At 44.3% G+C, this 13926-nt stretch overlaps 1 pseudogene; it reads right to left on the reverse strand.

Moving 5' to 3' along the window:
• Positions 1-6574: 6574 nt before the first annotated feature.
• Positions 6575-7239, reverse strand: LOC139005439 (ADP-ribosylation factor-like protein 6-interacting protein 1 pseudogene; annotated as a pseudogene).
• Between the last annotated feature and the right edge of the window lie 6687 nt (positions 7240-13926).

Raw genomic sequence — 13926 nt, forward strand, 5'->3', positions numbered from 1 at the left:
CTCAACTCCAACTTGTTTTGAGATTAGCAGACAGGTTTATCAACTAGAAAATCTTTTCAGGCTCCCAGGCATCCCAGGAGAGGGTACCTAGATCTCCCTCCCCTCTGCAAGTATAACCTAGTCCAGTGGTCGGCAAACTCATTAGTCAACAGAGCCAAATATCAACAGTACTTCTTCAAAATAGACTCGCCCAGGCTGAAAACCGACTTCTGCGCCTGGGCCACGAGGTTTCAGTCGCACTGTACGTGCGCGCCCGGCACGTGGTATTTTGTGAAAGAGCCACACTCAAGGGGTCAAAGAGCCGCCTGTGGCTCGCGAGCCACAGTTTGCCGACCACTGACTGACCTAGTCTTACAAATTGAGGAAGTTAGAGAATCTGGGATTCAGAGGGTACAATTTTTGGTCAATATTGCTGTCTCTCAAAACAGATAAGGAATGCATTTTTTTCTCCCTTGGAGATCAAAGAAGATGTTAAACAGTAGAAGTGATGGAAGTTATACTCCAAAATGAGTAATTGACTGAATGCAGGTAATGTAATTGGCTGAGAGGAGGAGAGAGGAAATGTTAAAGGATCTTTTGGGAAAGCAACAAGTCATGGAATTTTATTAAATTCAGAAAACACTTTTTTGTTGTTGTTGTTAATCCTCACTGGAGGATATTTTTCCATTGATTTTTAGGAGAGTGGGAGAGAGAGGGAAAGACAGAGAGAAACATCGATATGAGAGAGAGACATGATTGGTTGCCTCCTGATTACCTCCTGAACTTGCCCTGACCTGGATCGAACCTGTGACCTTTCAAGCTCAAGCCAACACTCTAACCACTAAGCAAATTGGCTAGGGCAAGAACATATATATTCTTTAAAGATTGAAAAATATAAACAGAACTTCAGAAAACTATAGGACAATATCAGAAATCTAATATACATAAATGTAATTAGAGTCGCAGAAGGAGAGGAAAGAAAGAATGGGGCAGAAAAGACTTTGAAAAAATAATGACTGAAAAAACTTCCCATGTTTGGTGAAAGACATAAATTTTCAGATAAAAGAAGTTCAGCAAACCACATTTAAGCACATCACAGTCAAACTGTTGAAAACCAAAAATTAGAACCAATCTTGAAAACAGAAAAAAAGGACACATTATATACAGAGGAACAATGATTTGAATTACCATGGACTTCTCAACAGAAACTATAGAGATCAGAAGACAGTTTAAAGTACTCAAAGGAGAAAAAAACTATCAACCTAGAATTATATATTTAGTTTTACATGGCATAACCATGGCTGCTGGAAGCCACCCATCTGATCCTGTGGGAGAGGGACAGAGAAGGAGTAATCATTGTGAGATGGACAAATTCCTGAAAGAAGTGACCATCACAGTTAAATACTCACATCTACCCTCTGAGCATACGTTTTCATAATCTACCTGAGGAATTTTGTCAGAAAAGTTTAAGAAGCACTGGCAGATTCAATTAGTGAAGCAATGAATGATGGATGAATACAACTTTTGCCAATATTTTACTAATGTCGGGGGTCTTAATCCAGCATCTAGAAGGTTTCAGAAATCTGGAGAAGGAGCTATGTGTAAATTAATAAAGAGTCCAGAGACGAAACATAATTTTGAAAGGCATTTTGGGGAGTCAGAGAAGACTTAGCTAAAGGAACTACGTTCTCCATTGTCTCAGGATCCCTTGCTATTTATTATCACAAATTGTCCTAAGGCAAGGTAGATAAGCACATCAAAGGCCAGGGTTTTGGTATACAGAATCCATTGTCAGATTGGAAGAATTGCCTAAGGCTGTTCAGGTGTTTGTCCAGCAGGAGGCAATAACATGTAGATTGAAATGCCCTCAGCTGTCTGGCAGCAAGCAATCATTTTATGCATCCTTTTCAGGTTTGGGAAATGCCCTCAGCCATTTCCAGATGATTCGGCCCTGCTGACATGCTGGAATTGGCTTCCAGTACTGTACTCATTCACCCAGTCTGCTAGCCAAAAGTAGAACTCTTTGGCTTTGCTCTCAACACATGACCTTAGCCCAGTGATGGCGAACCTATGACACGCGTGTCAGAGGTGACATGCGAACTCATTTTTTTGGGTTGATTTTTCTTTGTTAAATGGCATTTAAATATATAAAATAAATATCAAAAATATAAGTCTTTGTTTTACTATGGTTGCAAATATAAAAAAAAAATTCTATATGTGACACAGCACCAGAGTTAAGTTAGGGCTTTTCAAAATGCTGACACGCCGAGCTCAAAAGGTTCGCCATCACTGCCTTAGCCCAAGCTGGGTTTGGTTTTCCATGCTCCTTCAGCTCCCCATCCTGATTGCCTTTTTCACTTGCTTTTTTTCAATTCCCTTTTTGTCACCGGCTACCACCATTAACACCCTTGCTGATCAGTTCTCTCTGATGTTATTGACCATCCTGGCTATGGCTATTCTGGTCAATGGTCAGCCTTGCTTTGTGGCCAGTGATCAACTGGATTATTTTTCACCTGTTCCAGCTCTTGGTCTTCAAAGATCTCTTAACTCTTTCCTCCCACTGTGCTCTGATCCCATCAATATCTGGCACTTCCTTTTTGAAAGCAGGTGGACAGTTATCTCATTTTTTTTTTACAACAGAGTATCACTCCTATAATAAAGCGCGAGTACCTGCATGTGCGCCTGCACACACACACACACACACACACACACACTATAATGGGTCTTACAAAATGAGCAATAGGCAACCACACACATCCTTAAGATTAGCTTCTGGATGAAAAAAATCTAAGAATACAGTCTGAGGATCAGTGGTCTTCTCCCTTAGCTATCTTTTCCTCTTTCCCATTTTAGAAACTTTTTTCATGGCTGAGGGGTGGTGCTCATCGTGACAAAACTGCATGCAGCTCAAACTCAAACTGGGTTGTGCCCCTCTGGCACTTTAAAATGTTTTAGCTCTTCCTCCCTTTGTGAGTATACACTTGTACACAATGTCAGCTCTTCCCCCATTGTCAATTAACGAAACCAATAAAAAAACAAAACCACACTGGTAAACACCCACTATCCTTCTTAGGAAAATTAGGGGCAAAACAGGAGATAGAGGCAAACCCACCTCCTATATAGCTCCCCATCAAGGGCAGCCTTCTCGCCCCAATAGCCCTCTCTTCATTGCTGGCCTGGCAGAGACAGAATTGAGTCTTTTCTAGGTCTCCCTCCCCTGTCTAGTTATTTCCCCCTTCAAAGGGGGAAGTCAGTGCGAACTTCTTCCCCTGCCCACCCCCTATCAAATGCTTTTGCCAACAAAAAAAGAGCCAAAGATGGACTTTCCAGGCCCAGGACAGTCCCCAAATATTAGGACAGATCTATTTCCTGGGGTCATGGAGTGAGGACACAAGGCCAAAGTTCTCCCCACAGTCCACTTCCCTTGGGAAAAGCAATAAAGATCAGTTTGGTTTTTATTAAGGAAAAAGCTGTCATTCCCAGAAGGAGCAAAAATTCCTTGTAACCACCATTTCCCTATCATCCCAGATGCTGAAAGAACACTTAAGCTCCTTATTTCTTTACTAGTGACCCGGTGCATGAAATTCATGCACATTAAATGGAAATTAATTAGAGGAAATATTTTAATATTGCTATTTGCCCTTTCTCTATAATAGAAGTGTCAGAGATGAAAGAAAATTAGTAAAATGTATATGAAAATCTTCCTCCTGTCAGAGTCTGGGGCGTGCCACGGGACCCAGAGTCAAGTCCCCACCTACCCTCGTGCACCTTGAAATCATGCAAGACCCAGCCCCAGCCTGCCCCACCCCCATCAAGCCCCACTGGGCTGGGGGCGCAGCTTGAGGTCCCCTGTCAAACTCCACCGGGCGGGGGTCACAGCCTCACGTCCCCTGCCCTGACCCAGCACCACGCAGCCTCAGGTCCATGCTGATTGTTCATTAAGGCTTCTTATGGGAACTCAGCCTCCACTGTGGGCACAGCCATCTTGTGTTATGGAATCCCTGCCTCCACTGTGGGCGCAGCCATCTTGACTGTTATGGTGTGATGGTCAATTTGCATATTCCTGCTTTATTATATAAGATTACCTTACCTTTCTTTTTTTCTTTTTTTCTTTCTTTTCTTTTCTTTTTTTTTTTTTTAAGGGATACCAGCTTTTATTTTTCCCCTTTTCACAAAACGAAGTAGAAGCAGTAATACAGAATTAAAATCACAAAAGTAGTTGGTAGAACATGTATACACACAAAAAATCCAGATAAGAAGACAGGCTTGCCGAACTGGTTTGGCTCAATGGATAGAGCGTCGGCCTGCGGACTGAAGGGTCCCAGGTTCGATTCTGGTCAAGGGCATGTACCTTGGTTGCGGGCACATCCCCACTGGGGGGCATGCAGGAGGCAGCTGATCGATGCTTCTCTCTCATCGATGTTTCTAACTCTCTATCCCTCTCCCTTCTTCTCTGTAAAAAATCAATAAAATATATTTAAAAAAAAAAAAAAAGAAGACAGGCTTATTTACAATGAGGAAACACATGTAAATTAAGGTAGCTTGTAGTATGAAACAAAAAACTCAAACATATTCTACATGGGTGCCACTGTTGACAGCAATATTGAAGGGGAGAAAACAACACTTATGTAGGGACAGATATACCACAAGATCCAGGTTTTACAGCATCAGTGCAATAAATTCACAGAACTATATTACAGCTAGTTAACAGAGTTAAAGAATTGTTCCCAAATATGTCACATTTTCGGCCCTTAAAAGGTTCATTCCAGCCGAAACCGGTTTGGCTCAGTGGATTGAGCGTCGGCCTGCGGACTGAAAGGTCCCAGGTTCGATTCCGGTCAAGGGCATGTACCTGGGTTGCGGGCACTTCCCCACTAGGAGATGTGCAGGAGGCAGCTGATCGATGTTCCTCTCTCATCGATGTTTCTAACTCTCTATCTCTCTCCCTTCCTCTCTGTAGAAAATCAATAAAATATATTAAAAAAAAAAAAAGGTTCATTCCACAGTTTTCAACTACTCTAAATATCTAGCTACTGAGAGGGAAAATGATTCTAAAACACTTTCCAAGAGTTAGAACATCGCTATAGACCAGGGGTCCTCAAACTTTTTAAACAGGGGGCCAGTTCACTGTCCCTCAGACCGTTGGAGGGCCGGACTATAGTTTAAAAAAAAACTATGAACAAATTCCTATGCACACTGCACATATCTTATTTTGAAGTAAAAAAACAAAATGGGAACAAATACAATATTTGTATTTGCATGTGGCCCGCGGGCCGTAGTTTGAGGACCCCTGCTATAGACCTAAGGCCTTCTATCATGTACACAAGTTTGCTCTCACCAACAGCCCTTATAATCTTTAGAGAAATATCTAGGGAAAGCAGTCAGATGCCAGCATAGTCACCACCTCCTAGACCAAATCTATGGGGACCAAGCAGCAAACATTACCATAAAATGAGAATTGAAAAATGAGTGGGAGAAAATTATTTTCTACTGAATCTTGATGAAACACAGGAAGAAGACTTTTGTCCTTTATTAGCTGGTCTTAGAGTAAAAGTCATAGGCACGAGTCTTCATCTCTATGTACTTTAGTTATAGACAGCTGAAAATCTGAAACTAAAGTATGCTAAAAATCCTAAATTCAAGCTTTTGGAAGCCTGCTATTAAAAAGCCTTTAGGTTGCCGAAACCGGTTTGGCTCAGTGGATAGAGCGTCGGCCTGCGGACTGAAGGGTCCCGGGTTCGATTCCGGTCGGGGGCGTGTACCTGGGTTGCGGGCACATCCCCAGTGGGGGATGTGCAGGAGGCAGCTGGTCAATGTTTCTCTCTCATCGATGTTTCTGGCTCTCTATCTCTCTCCCTTCCTCTCTGTAAAAAATCAATAAAATATATTTAAAAAAATAATAATAAAATAAAAAATAAAAAGCCTTTAGGAAAAAAAAAAAAAGCCTTTAGGACCTACTAACTTGAAAGCTAAGTGCAACGGGACAAAAGCTCTAAGACTGTCAGGTTCCCCATTTCGGAGGATCAGTTGCTCAGTTTTGCACCAGGGAGAAACCAACACATACTAGGGCATGTAATTGGTTTCATTTTATTTCATGAGGGTGCTTCTCCATGGTATAGAAACAGAATTGGTCTCTCCATTGAAGTGGTAAACTTGGTCTCTATGTTCTTGAAGCTGGACATTTTTTTAAGCAGACTGGGAAGGAGACGGTACAACCAGTTTCCTATAGCCACAGACCACTACACCTTGTATCTAGCTAAAGCAAAGATCATCTTGAACCATTATCCAAAGTCATTTAGCTGTACTAAAGATTGAAGTTCATCACTATGTTATTTTAAAGGAAGCTGCCTATAAGTAATCAACCCTGCGTGAGAAAAATCAAAACAAGTTGTATTCATGAGTTGTCCATATAAGGCCAGCTGATGAGAATGCCCCCAGATACACTTGACATGAAGACTCTGTATGAAGGCTTGCGTGGCGAGTCTCAATTTCTAGTAACTAAGGGCAGAATGCGTGAGAGCAAAGAGCTACTTCTGTAACACTTTAGTATCCAGGTAGCAGAAACTGTTCCCACGCACAATGCATACTCCATTAATCACACTGAATAAAGAAGATGCGTTACTCGTTTTTCTTTGCTTTTTGCTTAAGAAGCTTGTTCATCTCCCTTTTGGCCATTCCAATGTACTTCGAAATGATTCCATGTTGGTTTAGTCCAGGAAGCCACAGTAAGAAAGTCACTATCAGGTAGGTGAGAAGAAGGTTGTGGACCTGCTGTCCCACCCAAGCAACCGCAGCAGAGAAATGATCATGGCCATGAAGTACATTTTCGCCTTTTCCTCCTCTAGTGTGAAGAGGCGTTTCCACCAGCCCACAGTTCTGCGACGGGTTTTTACTAGATTGCTGCAAACTTCATGGGATCTTTGCTGCTGCTCAGTGGTCAGAAACACCGAGGAAACCACACCCACGATGGCAGGCGGGAACCGGGCTCTTTCCCATCGGAGGACTTTGTGGGCCATCAGCATCACCTCTCCCCATCCTTGCAGCTGCTCTTCCAGACTTGCAGGCTCTGCAGCCAGCAAGTTGGTGCTGCGATGATCTCCCTCCGCCATCGTCTCCCAGGTGCCGCTTCAGCGAGCCCAAGGCAACCTCCCAACCAGCCTCGGTCCAAGAACCGCACCGAGACCCTGGCGCTCTTTCTCTCTTTTTTTTTTTCTTTTTTTCTTTAAATATATTTTATTGATTTTTTTACAGAGAGGAAGGGAAAGGGATAGAGAGCCAGAAACATCGATGAGAGAGAAACATCAATTAGCCGCCTCCTGCACATCCCCCACTGAGGGGGTGCCCGCAACCAAGGTACATGCCCCCGACGGAATCGAACCTGGGACCCCGAGTCCTCAGGCCGACGCTCTATCCACTGAACCAAACTAGTCAGGGCTCTTTTTCTTTTTTTAATAGCTACAACAAATATCAATTTATTTAATCACCAACTATGCCTAAACTATGTGGTTTCTTTTTTTTTTTTATGTTTGAATATTTTTATTTTATGCACTCATACGCTTGCATACATGTTATTTCCTGCCTTGACTTCTCCTTTTTTCTTTTTTTAAAATTAAATCTTTATTGTTCAGATTATTACAGTTGTTCCTCTTTTTCCCCCCATAGCTCCCCTCCACCCGTTTCCCACCCCACCCTCTGCCCTCACCCCCCAACCACTGTCCTCACCCATAGGTGCACGATTTTGGTCCAGTCTCTTCCCACATCCCCCACACCCCTTTACCCCCAAGAATAGTCAGTCCACTCCCTTTCTATGCCCCTGATTCTATTATAATCAACAGTTTATTCTGTTCATCAGATTATTTATTCACTTGATTTTTAGATTTACTTGTTGATAGATGTGTATTTGTTGTTCATAGTTTGTATCTTTATCTTTTTCTTCTTCTTCCTCTTATTAAAGGATACCTTTCAGCATTTCATATAACACTGGTTTGGTGGTGATGAACTCCTTTAGCTTTTCCTTATCTGTGACGCTCTTTATCTGACCTTCACTTCTGAATGATAGCTTTGCTGGATAAAGTAATCTTGGTTGTAGGTTCTTGGTATTCAGCACTTTGAATATTTCTTGCCACTCCCTTCTGGCCTGCATAGTTTCTGTTGAGAAATCAGCTGACAGTCATATGGGTACTCCCTTGTAGGTAACTGACTGTCTTTCTCTTGCTGCTTTTAAGATTCTCTCTTTGTCTTTTGCTCTTGGCATTTTTAAAAAAATATATTTTACTGATTTTTTACAGAGAGGAAGGGAGAGAGATAGAGAGTTAGAAACATCAATGAGAAAGAAACATCGATCAGCTGCCTCCTGCACATCTCCTACTGGGGATGTGCCCGCAACCCAGGTACATGCCCTTGACCGGAATCGAACCTGGGACCTTTCAGTCCGCAGGCCAACGCTCTATCCACTGAGCCAAACCGGTTTCGGCTTGCTCTTGGCATTTTAATTATGATGTGTCTTGGTGTGGTCCTCTTTGGATTCCTTTTGTTTGGGGTTCTGTGTGCTTGCTGGACTTGTAAGTCTATTTCTTTCCCCAGGTAGGGAAAGTTTTCTGTCATTATTTCTTCAAATAGGTTTTCAATATCTTACTCTCTGTCTTCTTCTGGCACCCCCATAATTCGGATGTTGGTATGCTTGAAGTTGTCCCAGAGGCTCCTTACACTATCATCATATTTTTGGATTCTTTTTTCATTTTGCTTTTCCGGTTGGGTGTTTTTTGCTTCTTCATATTTCAAATCTTTGACTTGATTCTTGCAATCCTCTAGTCTGCTGTTGGATCTCTGTATATTATTCTTTATTTCAATTAGTGTATGCTTAATTTCTAGTTGGTCCTTTTTCATATCCTCGAGGGTCTCACTAAATTTATCAGCAGTTTCTAGAAAATTCTTGAAAAACCTTATAACCGTGGTTTTGAACTCTATATCCAGTAGTTTGCTTTCCTCCATTTCTGTCATTTGTGACCTGTTTCTTTGTCTCCGCATTTTGGCTGCTTCCCTGTGTTGATAGAGTGGCTTTCTGTGCTAGGTGTCCTATAGGGCCCAGTGGCTCAGCCTCCCCAATTACCTGAGGTGGACACTCTTGGTGCACCCCTTTGTGGGCTTTGTGCACAGTCTTGTTGTAGTTAAGCCTTGATTGTTGTTGGTATCACTGGGGGGAATTGACCTCCAGGCCAACTGGCTGTGAGAATCAGCTGTGTTTATGGTGGGAGAACTTCTGTGCTGGAGACACCCTTATGGGCAAGGCTTGCTTCAGTGGGGCTTTGGTGCTCACTGAGTCTGCCCCCTGAGTGTGTCCCTTATGGATGTGAAGGGTTGTAATCTGGAAGGTCCCACTCTGACCACTGGGTACCCTGGCTCTTGGATCTCTAAGGAGGCGCTAATTTAGCCTCTGCCTGATGCTACCCAGCAGGAGCTACGGAGAGTTCTGCAGATTCCTCTTCCTTGTTTGGGGTTTGGAGGTGCCCAGATGAGGCCCAGCTGTGAAGCAATGCAAGCTGCTGTGGGGCCTTGGGCTTTCTTTTGGATGTGCTGGGTCTCTCTGACCCCGCTGCAGTTTGTTAGGTAATTTTAGATTGCAAAGGGCCAAGGCATTCGTATGCAAAGCCTCTGCGCACAGCTTGGGTGGGGCAGGGTCTTAGGGAATCAACAGGGCTGAGCAAACAGCTATGGCTGTTCCTCAGTCCTGCCCTAAGAGGCCCTGGGTCTCAGTGTCCTGCGGTCATCGCTGCAAGCACCTCTGAGAGAAAGCCGCCCTCGAGTTTCGCCAATGCCAGACAGTTTCTCCCCATATGAGTCTGGGTCCCCAGAGACTCACCTGGAACTGGAGTTCAGAGCAGTTGGGAGTTTGTGACTCCCTCCCGATTGAAAAAGACAGCCGTGTCCTCAGTTGCCAGCCCTTTCTGTGTGCACCTCCGTACCTCTGCACTGTACTTCCACACCTCCTCTGAGTCTCAGTGTGCTTTTCTCTTTCCTTCTAGTTGTAGAATTTCCACTCAGCCAGCCTTCCTGTGGTTCTGGATGATGTCTGTTTTGTCTTTTAGTTGTATTTTTGAAGTGGTTGTGCGAGGCAGCAATTTCAGGTGTTTATCTATGCCGCCATCTTGGTTTCTCTTACCTTCCTTGTTTCGACGCTAGAATTTATCCCTGCATGCATCCCTTTGGCACTCTGCTGCGTTATGGGACCACCAGCAGAAGCCTACAGCCATCTCCAGGGGAGTCTTGTGGGATAACACCCTTTCTGTGAATTGGAGAAGGGAAGCAGATCTTGGCCCTCTTCACACTTTGACAAGAACCGGAGAACTTAAGAATTGGGTCTGATGTTCTTTCAATTAAACCAGTTCAAGGCAGGGCCCCAGAAAGTGTCCTTAATGGGGGGTCCTCAACCAAGTTTGGTGTATCCTGAGAACAGAATGTGCTGGCCCAGGCCTGAGCCATCCCCAAACTCCTCCCACTTCCCTGGTCTCTAACCAGTTCCAGCTGTGCACAATCCCGGCCATGACTTCCCATCTGGCTTCTAGGAACTCATGACTAATTAAAGAAGTGCATGTATGTGGGCGGAGTTCTTCTTAAAAACAGACGTTTCCAGAGTGAGTGGCTTGGAGAGAACTCAATCCCATTCAGCCAGGGAAAGTTCCCTTTATCCCGACTCCCCGAGGAGAAAACCAGCGTCTCTAGATCAAGAGCACGCTGGCCTTAACTTAGTTACAACTTAGCTTTTTCTCACATCCCGTTTCCAGCTTCAGGACCCAGACTTGCCCTTTAAAAACCAGGACGTAGCCCTTCAGGCCACCCCATTCCAGTAAGGGTGTCTGTCAGAGGGGGCGGGTGACCGTGTAGAGATTGGCTTCTCTTGGGCTTAGAGATCTCTACAAACCTTTGCCCTCCTCCCATAGCCCCATAGCCTCTGATCATTAGAACATACTCTCAGATTCTAACCTAATCCCTCCCGTGACAGTTTAACATATATAATTAAAAATATTTCTATCCACATTCTTCTGTGGGCAGAGAGGGAAACCAGATTGCAGGAAGGGAGCAAGCCAGCCAAAGAACCCCGGAGTTCTTTCTCTCATGGAGTCAAGTTCTCTTTTTGTGGCAGGCAGACCACATGTTCTGACCCTTCACACACATCCCCCCAGCTCCCCCAGTGAGAGATGACAAATCAGAGGGAAAAAGAGCTGGGTCAGCCTGGCTCAGGGGGTGGGGGCTGGCAGAGGGGTGGTCATGACGCCATTATGGGGACAGACTTAGTCATGCAGGCCTTGTACTTACGCCCGGCCTGCAGCTCCTGGCCCCAGGGGCTTTTGTTTGGGTGCCCCGGGGGATTGCAGGGAAAGGGGGCGGGGAAGACCATAGCTTGAGCCTGAGGCTCTGCTGCTTCTTGCTGTGTGACCCAAAACAACCTATTAGAGACTCGTTTTTTTTTTCTTTTCTATAAATAGGTGATAATACCAGCCCTCAGAATTGTTGCTGAGATTTAAATAAATAAACCAATAAATTATCTGGCAGCTTTCACTATTTTCCTCTATTCTCTCCCGGATTCTTACTATCTAGAACAGCCATGGGCAAACTGCGGCCCGCGGGCTGGATCCGGCCCGTTTGAAATGAATAAAACTAAAAAAAAAAAAAAAAAAAAAAGACCGTACCCTTTTATGTAATGATGTTTACTTTGAATTTATACTAGTTCACACAAACACTCCATCCATGCTTTTGTTCCGGCCCTCCGGTCCAGTTTAAGAACCCATTGTGGCCCTCGAGTCAAAAAGTTTGTCCACCCCTGCTCTAGAATGTGGTTCTTAGCCCCCAGGGTCTTCGGAGGCTAGAGTGCCCCCTCTGTCACCTTTCATGATAACCACCATCTCTCTCACTAACACACACCGTCCTAAACATCCCCGATGGGTTTTTTTCTTATATGAGGTGCCTGGGGGAGTAATCTGCCATCACGTCCACCTGAATTTACTCCTTTTCCTTGTATCCTCCTTGTCTGTATTCTCCTCTCGCCGCCACCGCCCTCAGCTCCTGACCCTCCCCCATGATCCTAACTGCTTTCTATTGCTGTCTCTTCCAGACCAGCCAGTTTCCAGGGGCTGCGCCTGGGCAGGCAGAGCTGGAGCCAAACTCAGGGTCACAGTTCCAAGTAACTGCATCAGAGTTACTAGTAGTTCTCTTCTGTGTAGAATTTACTGGTGATCTTCATTTTCTTCCTTGTTTATTTTGGTATTTTCCAAATTTACTACAGTGAGCAACGAATAACCTTTATTCAGAAAAACACACACACAGAAACTTTAATCAGAAAAATATTATCATTTTCAATTGGTTCATGTCTTGTTCAAAAGCAGAGGGACGGAGGGGTGGGGTGTGGAAAAGAGGAACAGATGGGCAGGGTGAAGAAAGATCCCTGTAGGGGGCTGAGCATGAGCTGGTCACCCAATTCCATCATTTCCTGGGGGCATCAACCTTAGTGATGGGCTCATCAACCTTTCCACAGTCATGGCCTCTGTGACTCATCAGTCAGAGGCTCTCTGTCCTCCCTTGCTGGTCACTGGCCATTTGGGACTTAGTCACCTGATTGTTACCCAGTTGGGTGCTGGGTGGATGAAGGTGACCGGCATCATTGAGGGCAACAATATGAGTCAGGAGTCTCCCCCACCTCCATCCTGGGGTGTTGAGTGTTCCCCTATAGCAGTGATGGCGAACCTATGACACATGTGTCAGAGGTGACACGCGAACTCATTTTTTTGGTTGATTTTTCTTTGTTAAATGACATTTAAATATATAAAATAAATATCAAAAATATAAATCTTTGTTTTACTATGGTTGCAAATATCAAAAAATTTCTATATGTGACACGGCACCAGAGTTAAGTTAGGGTTTTTCAAAATGCTGACACGCCGAGCTCAAAAGGTTCGCCATCACTGCCCTATAGTCTATCCGCCTTTCAGGCTGGGGTGTGGGGAGGGCTCAAAATTGGAGTCCTACTGAGAATGTGAGTTTAGTAACCTTTCCCCCATTCCTATCACTACTTTCCAGGGCATTTGAATGGTAGGCAAATGCTGTGTAATGCATAAATGACAGTAGAGCCATCCCTGGCTCCTAACCACTTAAAGAACAAAGCTCTAGCTCTGGCCAGTGTGGCTCATTGGTTGGAGCGTCATCCCATGCACTGGAAGATTACGGGTTTGAACCCGGTCAGGGAACAAGCTTAGATTGCAGGTTCGATCCCAGGTTGGGGCACGGGCGGGAGGCAACTGATCAATGTATCTCTGTCACGTCTTTCTCTCTCTCCAATTAAAAACAAAACAAGAAAGCTCTAAGCATCAGTGTACATGTGTTATGGAGTCACCAGTAGGGTTCAAATACAGGCCAGATCAGTTAGGAGCTCCATGTCCTTAGTCATGTTTCTCTTTTTGGCTCTCCATTTTCTCTTCTAAAAAATGACCAGAATTATTCTTCTCTCATAAGAGGGTTGTGAGAATTAAATGAGATAATAGAACTCAAATAACACAAAGTAGGTTTCTAAAATGTAATTTCCCCCCTCTTCCTTATATGGCATTCAGGACTTTCTAAACTCTGGTTCCCACCCTGATCATTTATTGACAAAGATTTATTAAGCACCACCTGAAGGATTAAGCTAGCCTGGGGTAGGCACTAGGGACTCAGTGTGAATGTGCAGTACAAACCCTCAGCACTTATGAGCACAGCTGGCTTTTCTCAGCTCTACACTTTTACTCAAGGACTGCACTGCCCCTGTCCCTCAGTACCCTTTCACCCCATCCAGCTCATAGGCAGACTCCAAAATTTGCCTTCTCAAGGTGAGGGGAGGAGAAATAGACTGGGGAACTTATATGCATGAACACAGGCAATAGTGTGGCGAAGGCTTGGGAGGGACGGGAGTAGGGAAGAGGG

Source organism: Myotis yumanensis, unplaced genomic scaffold (genome assembly GCF_028538775.1).
Source record: "Myotis yumanensis isolate MYYU_CA2020_CCGP unplaced genomic scaffold, mMyoYum1.0.hap1 SCAF_3, whole genome shotgun sequence".
Taxonomy (NCBI): domain Eukaryota; kingdom Metazoa; phylum Chordata; class Mammalia; order Chiroptera; family Vespertilionidae; genus Myotis; species Myotis yumanensis.